At 41.5% G+C, this 13,486-nt stretch overlaps 1 protein-coding gene across 1 annotated transcript in view; it reads right to left on the bottom strand.

Moving 5' to 3' along the window:
- The window catches only part of FA2H (fatty acid 2-hydroxylase), a 688,749-nt gene that overhangs the window by 247,472 nt on the left and 427,791 nt on the right, over positions 1-13,486 (bottom strand). The gene's annotated exons all lie outside the window — the stretch shown is intronic.

Below are 13,486 nucleotides of genomic sequence, written 5' to 3'. Positions count from 1 at the left end.
CTAAATGCTGTTGCATGGCAACACTACTCGTGCAAAACTCTGCCAATGATCAGCTGCTTTCACACACATCCTGCCCAGATCACCACAGACATCTACGTACTGAGTGCATTGCTGATTCATGACTGCTACAGAAAGTGAAAAAAATATCTACAATACTTCTGCAAAGTTAGAATAATAAATTCTTGTTTTAAACTAATGACAACAGTATCAGTCACGTTTATCCAATGACAAACCCTGAATCCAATTAAAGCCAACTTTAATGACTGGATATGCCTCACATATCAGAATGTAATAAAATAAAAATAGCAGCAATTGGACAAAATCATTTATTTTAACAACACCTCTTAATAACCATCAGTTATTTCCACATCAATCCCTTCAGTAGTTTAACCATGTATGTTCAAGCACTTAAATGAAACAGTTCCCCAACAACCCCTTTAGTAGTTTGCCCATGTATGCACAACCACTCTACTGACATCCAAATGAAACATTTCCCCTAACTACCCCTTCAATAATTTGCCCATGTATTCACAAGCACTTTGTACAGTGGTAGCATTGTTACCTCACAGCAAGAGGTTCTCCCATTCGATTCTCGGTGTGGCTTCAGAGTGCCTTCTGTTTGGAGTCTGCATGTCCTCCCCGCAGTTGGGTAGTGTTCGAAAGACATGCGTGTGTAAATGGACATGCTTTCGTTGAAGGTTGGGTGTCAAGCTGGCACCTCGGCGTTTCGTGAAAATCTACTGCCAATCATTAGCAGACCGGAGTTCCGCTGTGGCAACCCCTTACCGGGAAAAAGCCGAAAGACAAACAAAGAAACATTCACAAGCACTTCACTGACACCAGAATAAAACATTCCTCCCAATGACCCTTTCAGCAGTTTATCCATGTATGCACACTCACATACACACACTCTTTATGTACTTGCCTTCTTGCCACATCCTGGGAGTAGCATACATAGTTCCTGAAAAAAAAAATCTCTTATGCTCATGCCTTCTCTTCCACATAAACTACTTTCTTTCTCTTGGTTCAGGCTGCTTTTCTGTCATTTGAGACAGCCTGAGCCAGTAGGAAGGGCTCCGTAATATATCACACAGCAACCCTGTGAGGAATTCATTCAGCAATGCTTTTGCCACTGCCAAATGCTGCTGACCAAACATGGCTGATAATCTGGAAGCCTAATGCTGGGCTGTTGTCAAAACAGCCCAAAAATTGAAAGAAGCAGAATTTTTTTGTTTGTTTGTTTTGGGTAACCTCAGAATACAACAAAAAGTTAACTCTTACTTTTAATTTAAAAATAAGAGTTGACTTTCTGAGTTAGCACATTTCTTTTTTTTTTTTTTTCTCTTTGACCTGGGGGGGCACTGAAGCCCAGCAGAGAGTAGCACAAGCCATCCCCGAGTTTAACATCTGTTAATTCCCTGTAGAGAAGTCAAAACCACTTATTTATTCTGAAGCCTTCTCCTCTAGCATTTCTGAGTTAAAAAAATAATTTTGCTTTGTTGAAACTTGTTCTTGTATAGCAAATGTTTATAAGAATTCATTAGATCAGTCAATTTCACAACTACTTCGTTATCCAGAAAAAAAATAAATCATATACATAAAAAAAACAGTCTTATTTACAGAAGATAATAAAAAAATAAATCCTTCACAAGTCATTATACTTCCGTTGTGCTAGTGCCAGTCTAGATGTGTTCATTAATACTTAGTTTAAGGCACACAAACAATACAGCATCCCTAGAAAAGATTTCACTCTCTGAAGACCTTAAAGAAAAAAAAACTAAAAGATGCCTACATTTTTTATCCCATGTAATAAAGTATTTGCTGACCTCACACTACTCAAATCTGTAAAAAATGTTCTCTTATAAAATCAAACTTCTACTCATAACCTAAAGCAATGATGTCCCTCTATTTTACACCACTTATTCTTGTGACAACCATGGTGGTAGTAAACTGAGGAGGGCAGAGCAGGCTTCCTCATTCCCTGCAACAGTCTTCAGCTCTTCCTTGGAGATGTCAAGGAGCTTCTAGTGAAGCTGAAAGATATAATCCCTCCTATATGTTCTGGATGTACCCCAGATCCTCATCTCAGTGGGCTGTATCACCTTCATGAGCATCCATGGGACAGCCTCAGTAGATTTACAAATCACATTAACTGACTCCTTTTAATCTTAAGGAACAGTGACTCTACTACAAGATCCTCTGGGGCTGCAGAGCCCCTCCCTCTGTCACATGCAGTGAGCCCAGTGGCTCTGTAAAAGGAGCTTCATTTGTACCACTTATATCTGTGATCTCATTTCAGCCACTAGTTTATGACCATAGGAGACTACTGGTAAGTACATTTTGTGGGAAGAAATAGCCAGGGAATTGTTATGGCTAGGTTTGTATAGGCCCTAGGGTCGATAGCCTCGTACCAAACTATGAACCTATAAACTGGAACATTTACTTACTGCTGAATTGAGAACTTCATGCTAGGACTCAGATCCTGCTTCATCAGCACAATTGTGAACATATTGCTCCCATGTCCTCATCTACTGTTCAACCGCTGTTCAATTTCCTGATCACTATTACCTGCCTTGAACACGACCCAGAGGTAATTAAACTGCTCCACTTGAGGCAGCTTCTCCTCTTCACCAGCAGAGAGCAATCCATCCCCTTTTCTGGGAGAAAATGCTACCCCCTGATTTACAGTTGCTGATTCTCATGCCGGTCACTTCATAGTGAGCAGTGGCTGGCTCCACTGCATGTTGTAGGGTAATATCATTTGGAAACAACACAGATGCAACCATTACGTTCTTAAATTGGATGCTATGCAAACCTTAGTTGTTCCTTTGCATCCTGTTCAGGAAAACAAGAAGGAAGATAATTCAAACCTTATGCAGAGTCCTGCACTCACCTTGAATGTTTTGAACTTAAGACTAAGAATGCAAACACAACCCTAAAATTAAAACTTTCTTGTTGAGTCATGCACCATTGCCAGCCAACCTCTTTTGCCATATAAAAAAATCCTTGTGACAAACCAATTTTCCTGGATGCATTTGTCCTTTAATGCACATGTTCCTGCTCCAAAAGGCTGGAAATGTATTACTTGTAATCCCATCAGTACCGTGCTATCATTATTTAACACAAAGATATATACTTATTGGGATATTTCTGCTCCTGCTTTTGAGGATGAGCATCTCCAGCTATATTGAAATCTAGAGCTTTAGCAAATGCAGCATAAGGTCAGAGAATGAGTGTCCACCAAAGTGTGTTCATATGCTATAGTAGGCAATGGGGCTAGCAGGCAGGTAGAGTGCAAGCTAAAGGCTTGTATTGTGAGACTTTGGTCCAATCAAGCTGTCCAAAGGAAAATATGGTGTAGGGCCATTCAGATAACACTGAAAGCTACCTCAGTGAAGGCCCTTCCCGATGACAGAAATCATTAGGATAGACAGGATCATCCCAGATGATCCAAGTTTGAGCCAAGATACTACATGAGTTAGCAAACAGACAGAGAGGTGTGATAAGACAGTGCCAGCTCACCTCTCTCAGGGGGAATGAACAATGCCAACTCACCTCTCTCAGAAGGGGTGGTTTGGTGTGCATGTTCAAGCCACACTTCCTATGCTAGAATCTCCACTAGAGACCACATGGATCATTTGTTTAAAGGGTGGCAGGGTCTCCTGATGTGTGGCATATTTTTTTTTTGTGAAGGCAAGTGATGTGCCCTCACTAAGGCCCATTCCACACTAAACGCTGAGCATGCAATGTGACATGCACAATGAAAACTCCTAGAGCACAAGCACACCCCCCGACTCCACAAAAATGGATATTGGCACCACTTCTACCACAGACCCTTGCCCTATAGAGGAATGAATGTGCCAAATTGGAAGATAGGGAGGAGGCTAAATGGTTACTGGGGAAACCAGGGGCAAAAAAAGAAGAAATCACTGAGATAAATGGTAGTTGATGGGTGGCAAGCAACAGGGAGAAACAGAATAGGGAAAAACTGCCACTTATCTCTGTAGTAGTCCATTCTACATTCTTAATTAACTGTTAGAAATGTCCCTCAAGGGTTTAGATCAATCAGGCATCTTACTTATGTTCAAAAGAAATTTTGTTTAAAAGGTAGCATTACCATTTGTTAAAATGTTCTTTAAATCTGACTGTTGTGAATCTTGAGGAATACGAAGAGAAGATGAAACATTTGAAAATTGTAAGGATTTAAAGGAGTTTTCTGAATTAAAAATCTAAAGTAATTTACAATGAAAACAAACAAGCTGTATATATTACAGAAATAAAACTAAGGACGTTTGATAAAGGAAAATCTCATTTTTCAATAAAATAAGACATAATTGTTAAAGATTTAATACAAAGTCAAAATGTATTTTAAAACGAACATCATCTCTGGCTGCATGCACAAGGATTTCTGTGCATTTCATCACTTAAAATTTCATCAAAGTCCTACTGATCTTGCCCATTCTAGTTTATGTTAATTTACCATGGGATTGTGCAAAGTTGGACTAAGTTGTAAAAGGTAAGAGGTCTGAGATAAAGGAACCTGTCAAATATGCTCTTTATAGTCAAGGAGATTTCCAAGGTCCCTTCCCCCTACATCATACGTAACAGAATCCAAAACATAAGACAGAAATCTTTAAAAACTGTTGCATTTGGCCATCTATGCCGCAGGTGATCTGACTTCAGGAAGAGGCTCAGTTTGCTGATGAACTCAGCCAGAGCCATAGTATGAAACAGCTGGTTGTCAGGGTAAGGTTCAGGGGAAACTGCTGCTTGTCTGACCTCTGTTGGAGACCAGGAGCCTTGAAGCAGAACTGCAGCTAGGTATTTTGGCAACCTCTTCAGTTCCCTGATCTGGCACCTCCCTCGACTCTCGGAAATGACCAATAAGTAACTAAATAAAACTTTAGGGGAATGTCAGGATGTTGTGACATCCCCATCTAGGGATTTTTCCTTTCAGCTCCACACACATGATGACTCTGTTTCACATCCCATATCCACCCTAAGATCTTTCACTCATTGTACACTACAAGTAATGTGTACCATAAGACTGACTCCCCAGAAGTTGGGATCTTACCCATTGATTGAGTCATGTCAGGAGTAGCCTCGTAGGGAGTGAATGAGAGATTCAAAGCATTATTTGAAATTTCCTTCCAGATATGAGAATTATATTCATATACTTGCATGTATAGCTTGTCTGCAGGATAGTTATGTATTTGGCAAACTAAGTTGAGCACCTTTTTTCCAAGTTTGACCAATGTATCCTCATCTCTTTGTTTTTGTTGCTGTCATAACTTCTTTGTTATTATTATTATTAGTATTATTATTATTATTTTCATCAGATTGGTCTATGAATTGTTTGAAATGTTGTGCCATAGTATTTAATCTATATCAGTCCTGACTGCTATGGTGCAGCAGTTAGCATTGTCGCCTCACAGCAAGAGGTTCTTCGGTTCAGTAATCTGCTGGAGTGCCTTCTGTGCGGAGTCTGCATGTCCGACCTGTGGTCGAATGAGTTTTAAAGACATGCAGTAGGTGGTGTGTGTGTGTGTGTGTGTGTGTGTGTGTGTGTGTGTGTGTGTGTGTACGCGCATATGTGTGTATCTATGTGCATCTGCGTATGTGTGTGTGTGTTTGTTTGTGTATCTCTGTGCATCTACGTGCAAGTGTGTGTGCATGCATATGCATCTGTGTGCGTGTGTGTGTGTGTGTGTGTGTGTGTGTGTGTGTGTGTGTGTGTGTGTGTGTGTGTGTGTGCAAGCATGTGTGTGTGTGTGTGTGTGTATGTGTGTGTGTGTTTGTGTGTGTGTGTGTGTGTGTGTGTGTGTGTGTGTGTGTGTGTGTGTGTGTGTGTGTGTGTGTGTGTGTGTGTGTGTGTGTGTGTGTGTGTGTATACCCTTGAAATATTAGGATTGCAACTGTGATCTTCAGTGTCACAAAACTACAAGTGTGAATGAAGTGGATATATAAGGGGATATATGCTAACTCTGAGGTTCTGGTATCTCAGAGTATTTGACTTTCTCTGAAGTACAGCAGTCTTGGAGTTATATAAATAGCAGAGGTATGGGGGTGCAGCTCCCCATGTCAGAGGTGATGGGAGGCAACCCCATTAGAAACATGCCTGAAATGTTTAAAGGCATGACTCACTACACACTACTTTTCTGTTTGAATCACAGTTTATTTTTTGAAGTGTTAGTACTCGTACTAGTAGGCCATGCACTCCTAACAGGTGTAGGTGTGTGTGTGCGTGTGTGTGTGTGTGTGTGTGTGTGTGTGTGTGTGTGTGTGTGTGTGTGTGTGTGTGTGTGTGTGTGTGCGCGTGCATTTGTGCGTGTGTGTGCACATGTGTGCATGTGTGCGCGTGTGCATATCTCTGTGTTTACTGTGATAAGCACTGGCCTCCCCCGTTTCTAAATAGGATAAAGTGAGTACTGGACAATGACAGTACAGTTATGCAAATCATACATATCCATATACGTAGATGTCCAAATCCCTCACTGCTCCAGTGGCCTTCAGGCTATATGGGTTGTTTCTTGTTTAAGAAACAATAGCCGGTCAGCTTCAAAAAGCTCTGGCTTACTTCCACTCTGACTGCTAACTTGCCAATCCCAAGGAGGGAACTCAGCAGTCAAAGTGAAGATTTCTTCAGGACTTTTTTTGCATACAAGGAGAAAAGAACCTAATAATCTTTAATCAAAAGGTTTCAACATCAACACCTGTCCACATAGAGGGCAAGTGGATGTGTTTTAGCCCCTGCTGCAGAGACAATGGGTCTAAAAGGAGGGTGCTGCAGTTCTTTGTGAATCTTAGGGATCCCAAAGAAAGATGGAATTCTGGGGTGATTGTTCCGCAAAAAATTATAAGTCTTAAAATCCATCCCACCATGCAGCAATTTATCCTTCAAAAATAGATCTTTATAATGGTAGGAACCATGCACTTCATTCATAGAGAGTCTGGTGTAAGAGTCACTGTTTTCCAAAATCTTTAACATTTCTTTAGAATATTCTTCTTTCCTGAAAACAACTGTCATCTCTCCCTTGTCAGGTTTCATTATTCTAAGGTGGGGATTCCTTTACAAGTTCTCTAAATCATCATGTTCTTCTTTAGTAAGATTAAAGGCACTATAGCCCTTTTACCCCAAAATATAAAACTGATACATGTTGTGCACACATATTTTGGAAAATGCTTCAGCTGCGGGATGGTGAATGGGCATTGCTGTACTCCTTTTCTTTAAAATTAAACAATTAGAATATCCATTCTGTTCTAGCCTTTCTACCTCCTTGTCCTTGTATTGGATAGCAAAATTCATTTTTCTAATGAATAATTTAAATTCCAAAATGGTATCTACCAAGTTTTATTTAAAAGTAGAAATAGGTTCATAGTTCATAGGTTCATAGGTTGGTACTAGGCTATCGGCCCTAGGGCCTATACAAACCTAGCCATAACAATTCCCTGGATATTTCTTCCCACAATATTTACTTCCCTGAACCCCTGTCTAGCAGGGTGACTGACGTGATCCCCGGGGTGAATTTCCTATCTCCCATCCAATCATCAAGGTTCTTTTTGAAGAGGGCCAAGGAGGCGTTCTGCTTGACATGTATGGGCAGTCTATTCCAGAGTATGGGGAGTCTCTGGGTCAGAAACCTATCCCTCCAGCATGTTTCGTTCATTGTGATGACAAGGTTTAGATCCCTGAAGCATGTGGCTCTGAGGGATTAGTATTTCTTTAAGTGGAGCATGTCCAACAGCTCAGGGTTTGACACGGCCTTGTATGTTAAGCAGAGATCGCCTCTGAGCAGAGGATATGCCACAGAGTATAGCTGGACTTTTTTAGATGGTCAGCATAGGGCATCTGCTTTAGGCCTGTGATTCTTTTAGTGAGGTATTTCTGTGGCCTTTCCAGCTGTTGCAGATGTTGAGTTGTACTCTATAATGGGTCTAATGAGGGATGAGTACAGTGGGACAATGACCTCTTTTTTTCTGGATGAAAAGCCCTTAGTGATGAGGTGTGCCACATAGAAGGATTTCCTGACTGTTGTGGCGATGTGGCTATCGAAGGTGAGACCACTGTCCACCTGTGTCCCTAAGTCTCTCATCACACTTTCGGTGTTTAGTGTACTGCCACCTATGTGGTAATTCATGGGTACATGGTTTTTCCCAATGGTGATAACTATACATTTCTTGGCATTAAGCTTGAGCCCATGGCTCTGGCACCAAGCATCTATTTCTGTAAGGCCCTTTTGTAGAATATCCACATCATTTGGGGATTCAATAATGGCTCCCAGTTTGCAGTCATCTCTGAACTTTGTTAGCCAGAGTCCCTTAGTGTTGGCCTGTACTTCAAAGAAGTAGATGCCAAGCAAGAGTGGTCCTAGGACTGAATACTGAGGTACTCCACTTGTCACTTGTCTGGAGCTGGATTTGGAGTCGGCTACTTTTGTAGTCTGGGTTCTGCCAGTAAGCCAGTTGGCAACCCATCGAGTGATGTAGGGATTTATGCCCAGCTTAGTAAGTTTATCTAAGATTCCAGAGTGGGGGATGGTGTTGAAGGCCTTGGCGAGGTCCAGATAGGCTGTGTGGACCACTTTACCCTCGTCCACAGCTCTGGAGAGTGATTCGAAGAAGTCAATCAGGTTCAGGAGACAAGATCAGCCCTTCACGAACCCAAACTGGGTGGGGTCCAGTGTTTGAAGGTTGCCAATGTCTTTGTTTATAAGTTCCATAATAATGCGTTCCATGCCCTTGCAGATCAGGCTCATCAGACTGATGGGACGGTAGTTCCCGGGATCCAAGGTGGATCCCCCCTTGTGGAGTGGGATAACTGTAGCTGTGCGCCACTCAGTGGGCATGAAGCCTGAGGTGAGGCTAGGATTAAACATGACACTTAAGTGAGGTGCCAGTTCATTTTGTAGTTCATGTAGTACACAGCCCGGGATGTTATCTGGTCCCATGGATGCTGTAGTCTTAGCTTTGGAGAGTGCGGTTTCTACCTGTGTGGCCGTGATTACCGGAATTTGGCAATCTTTTGGTATTGAGATGGGCCCTTTAGGGAGTGAGAGTGGGGTGAAGTTGGTACTAAATCGAAGTGCCTGATGAAACTCTGATGAATGCAATTACAGTCCCCAGAATAGTGCTAGTGAAACTGTGATTGTGGAGAAATACATAGTAAGTTTGAGCATACCTCTTAACCTCTTAGGACAATAAATCTGGATAAAGTCTAAAATAATGGGGGACAAAAGTCTAAAAATAGGGACACATTTTAAATATTGTTCTTACAAAGTTACAAAGTTGTTAGAATAACACGTTTTGTGTTAGCATGCATTTTCTGAAGGATATGAAATCTGAAACTCAAATGTATGCCATTATATATTGACTTCAGTTACTAGAGATTTGCCAGAAGACCACAAATTTTATGAAGAACAGAACAAAAATAAGAAGTAAAAATTTAGACATTCTGCAAAAATCTGGAGAGTTGAGAGATATGAGTCTGAGGCTGCAGCATCTCAAGGTACTGCCCCTAATCTAAGGAGCACTGGTCAAAGAGCTAATATATACAAGCAGCAGGGTTCTGCTGTAATTTGCTTGAATCATTATGTTTTTATTTTTGAAGCATGTGGATTTGAAGGATCGGGTCTTATACATTCTCATACTCATTTCCCATTTATACTAGACCTCCTTGCTTTTCACACTCGACTTAGAATCCATGAAATTTGTAAATAAAGCATTCTATGGACACTCCATGCTCATTGTCTTAAAACAATATTTTTTCACTCAATTCTTGTTGTTTTACCTGCTACCTGCATCTCCTCCTTCACTCACAGTCTTTTCTTTAACTACACTCTAACATAGGTGACTGCTAAGCAAATAACCCCAGTGGGTCTTTTTAAGCCTAGTCATACATCCCAAATCCATCCATGTTTTGATTCTTTGGGGTTATTTTAAAAGATATATGTAGGCTTAGGCATGGGTAGTCAAGCATTTACAAGCTGAGTTTGTCTAATCGAGACATAGGTGCCAGACCAGGGGTAAATGTCTGATATCTCATCCACTGATACAAGTTATGCTTGAACTGGATTAGGAAAGAACTCTGCTTCACATGAATAGGAAACCTGATCCACAGAAGGGGTAGTCTCAGCAACAAATACCTGTCCCTCCACCATGTCCTGTTTATGTTGCAGGCAGAGATTAAGTCCCTAGATCAGGTAATTCTTGTTTCATGGACATGCAACAGGTCCACCAGTGTGGGATGAGAGGAAGCTTTGGAGGCCAGGCATAGAATGCATCTCAGCAGTCTGTAGGAGACCAAATACAGGGATAGGGCTTTGAGGCGGTCTGTGTAAGACATGTTGTTTACATCCTGTATTATTTTTGTGTGGAATCTCTGTGGACACTCCATTTGTTGCATATGCCTGGTCAAGTGCATACCAAAGGGGGCATTGTACTCAATGACTAGTCTGATGATGGCAGAGTACAGCAGAACAATGACATCCTTGGACCTAGATGCCATACCCTGGCTTATAAGTTATGCAACATAGAATAATTTCCTTACTGCCATAAACATACGATTGTCTACAAGTTTTGCCACATCCCTGACAACTTGGTCTATTCTTAGGATGTATTTTCCAATTTTGGTAGTTTCCAGGGGTTAACTGTTTTCCTAAAGGATACTAGTATGCATTTCTTGGCATAGAGTTTTAGACCGTGGCTCTGGCACCAGTAATTGCTCTGTATCAGCCATCTTGGAAGATGCTTCTGTCTTTGGGAGACTCTGTGACTGTGTTTAGTTTGCAACAGTCTGCAAACTTAGTTAGCCAAAGGCCCCTGATGTTTACCTTAACTTCAGAGAAGTTGATTCCAAAAAGGAAAGGCCCCAGCACCAAGCCTTAAGGAACTCCACCAGTGACTGGCCTTTTTCGGGAGGGAGACACGCCTATCCTAACTTCTTGTGTCCTATCTTTGAGCCATCAGGATATCCAATGGGTGACACAGGGATTTATACATAATTTTGTGAGTTTGTCTATATTACTTAAATGGAGTACTATGCTGAATTATTTGGTCAATGTAGGCAGTATGCACCATTTTGCCCTTGCTCATTATTTTGGTGACCTTAATGAAGACATACACCAGGTTGAGTTTGCATGACCCAGCCTTGATGAAACCAAACTGGGCTGGTTCCAGTGTCCGAAGATTTCTTACATTGATGTTTATCATTTCCTTCCCATGGCTTTGCACTTGAGAATAGTTAGACTTATGGGCACTAGTTACCCGGGTCAGTAGATGACCTGCCCTTGTTCAGAGAGATGACAGTTGTAGTTCTCCAATCATTAAATAATGATTCTAGTGGATTTGCTAGGTTGTTTTTCTTTCCATTAAGGAGGCGTCCTGGGATATTAATGGGGCCCATCAATGCAGTGTTCTTGGCCTTGGAGAGTGCATTGAGGAGTTATTCCCCTAGTTATAGTTGAAGATATTTCTTGAGTTGTGTTGGGGGGGGGACAGGGAAGTAAAATTTGAAACTGCTTAGTACTAGACTCATACTGGGACACAGAGTGTGAGAATACCATCATGTCTCTCTTCATATGGTCCAGGGAGGTATGTCTCAGGTCATTTACACCCACACTGACCATGACTGAGTCATACTGGTACTTGTGCTTCAACAACCAGAGTGCATGGTCAATCTGACGGATCCTGGCTCCTGATAGGAAACTGATTGTCACTCTCCTTTCTCAGTCTGGTGAGTGGTATATCTGTGTGTACCACAATGGAGTCTCATATGACCAATATACTGGGTTGTGTGGTGGTTTTCCCTATGGATTTAGAAGTTGAGACATCATGAGATTGTGGTTGTAAGTGTCGTGGTGTGCATTATTTTGGTAGAGTACTTTTGAGGATGCTGAGGATACTTATTGTAAGTGCAACATCTGGGAAGCCTTTGGGGTTTAGGAAAATTACATTTAACAGCGCCAGCACATGCTGTCTATGTGTCTGGTCCGTACTACATATTCTGGGTGTAGTATGTGTGCTTCTAACAACCTGCGTGGTATTAGAAGTGCTTGTATGTGGCAGCTTTGCCTCCAGTGACATTGTATAACTTCATCTCTCACATACCATATAGGTTTGTTTAAGAATTAGGTGGTTGTTAGTAAACATGAGACAATTGCTACATTGCCTCTGGAAGGCCATACCCACTAAACAGTCTGAAGAGATCGTAGGAACGTGCAACTCCATGGTTACAAATCCTTATTTCATGATCTACAAGGGGGTGGTAAAAGAAAGGTTTACAGCTGACTAGATTTTGTAAGAATCAAGACTAAGGGGGTGGATTTATGAGCACCTACACTAAGTGTACCCCATTCTGAGTGAATACACAGCACAAACATAACTCTCACCTTCTTCCTCCTAATTTTAGTTTTTCCAACTGATTTTCTTCCAGCCTTAAATATTGAGGGAGATTCATAAAGGTTACCACAATGTGTAGACTACGTCTACACTCAATGTAGTCTTTCTGAGTGAATAAACAGCGCAAAAAATGTGGTAGGAATGTTCTTGAAAGTCTAAACTTGTGGAGCAGTGCTCATTGATGGGCAAGGTACTTGCTCTTTGTGCAACTAAATACTGAGAAATTTTCAGAGGTAGTTTTATAGGAAAATTTCAATTTTAAGTGCCTGTGTCAATAAAGTCTGATGCTAAGCCTTGTGCAAACACAATGCCTTTATATGGGCTCAGTAATGTAGTAAACAAGCGAAGTATCCCTCTGGCCAATCATAATAAGCACACTCTAAGGCTACCTCTGTGACTTTCAGCACAGACCAGGCTACTGTCCACTGCCATTATTACAGAAGTCACAGTAAGGCCATATCCTGTCCCCCATCTGTCTCTGAAGTTATAGTGAAGCCATATCCTGTCCCCCATCTGTCTCTGAAGTTATAGTGAAGCCATATCCTGTCCCCCATCTGTCTCTGAAGTTATAGTGAAGCCATATCCTGTCCCCCATCTGTCTCTGAAGTTATAGTAAAGCCATATCCTGTCCCCCATCTGTCTCTGAAGTTATAGTAAAGCCATATCCTGTCCCCCATCTGTCTCTGAAGTTATAGTGAAGCCATATCCTGTCCCCCATCTGTCTCTGAAGTTATAGTGAAGCCATATCCTGTCCCCCATCGGTCTCTGAAGTTATAGTGAAGCCATATCCTGTCCCCCATCTGTCTTTGAAGTTATAGTGAAGCCATATCCTGTCCCCCATCTGTCTCTGAAGTTATAGTGAAGCCATATCCTATCCCCCATCTGTCACTGAAGTTATAGTGAAGCCATATCCTGTCCCCCATCTGTCTCTGAAGTTATAGTGAAGCCATATCCTGTCCCCCATCTGTCTCTGAAGTTATAGTGAAGCCATATCCTGTCCCCCATCTGTCTCTGAAGTTATAGTGAAGCCATATCCTGTCCCCCATCTGTCTCTGAAGTTATAGTGAAGCCATATCCTGTTCACATCTCT

This window comes from Protopterus annectens, chromosome 16.part0 (assembly GCF_019279795.1).
Source record: "Protopterus annectens isolate FY-2018-M chromosome 16.part0, PAN1.0, whole genome shotgun sequence".
Taxonomy (NCBI): domain Eukaryota; kingdom Metazoa; phylum Chordata; order Ceratodontiformes; family Protopteridae; genus Protopterus; species Protopterus annectens.
This window is presented reverse-complemented; position numbering and strand designations above follow the sequence as displayed.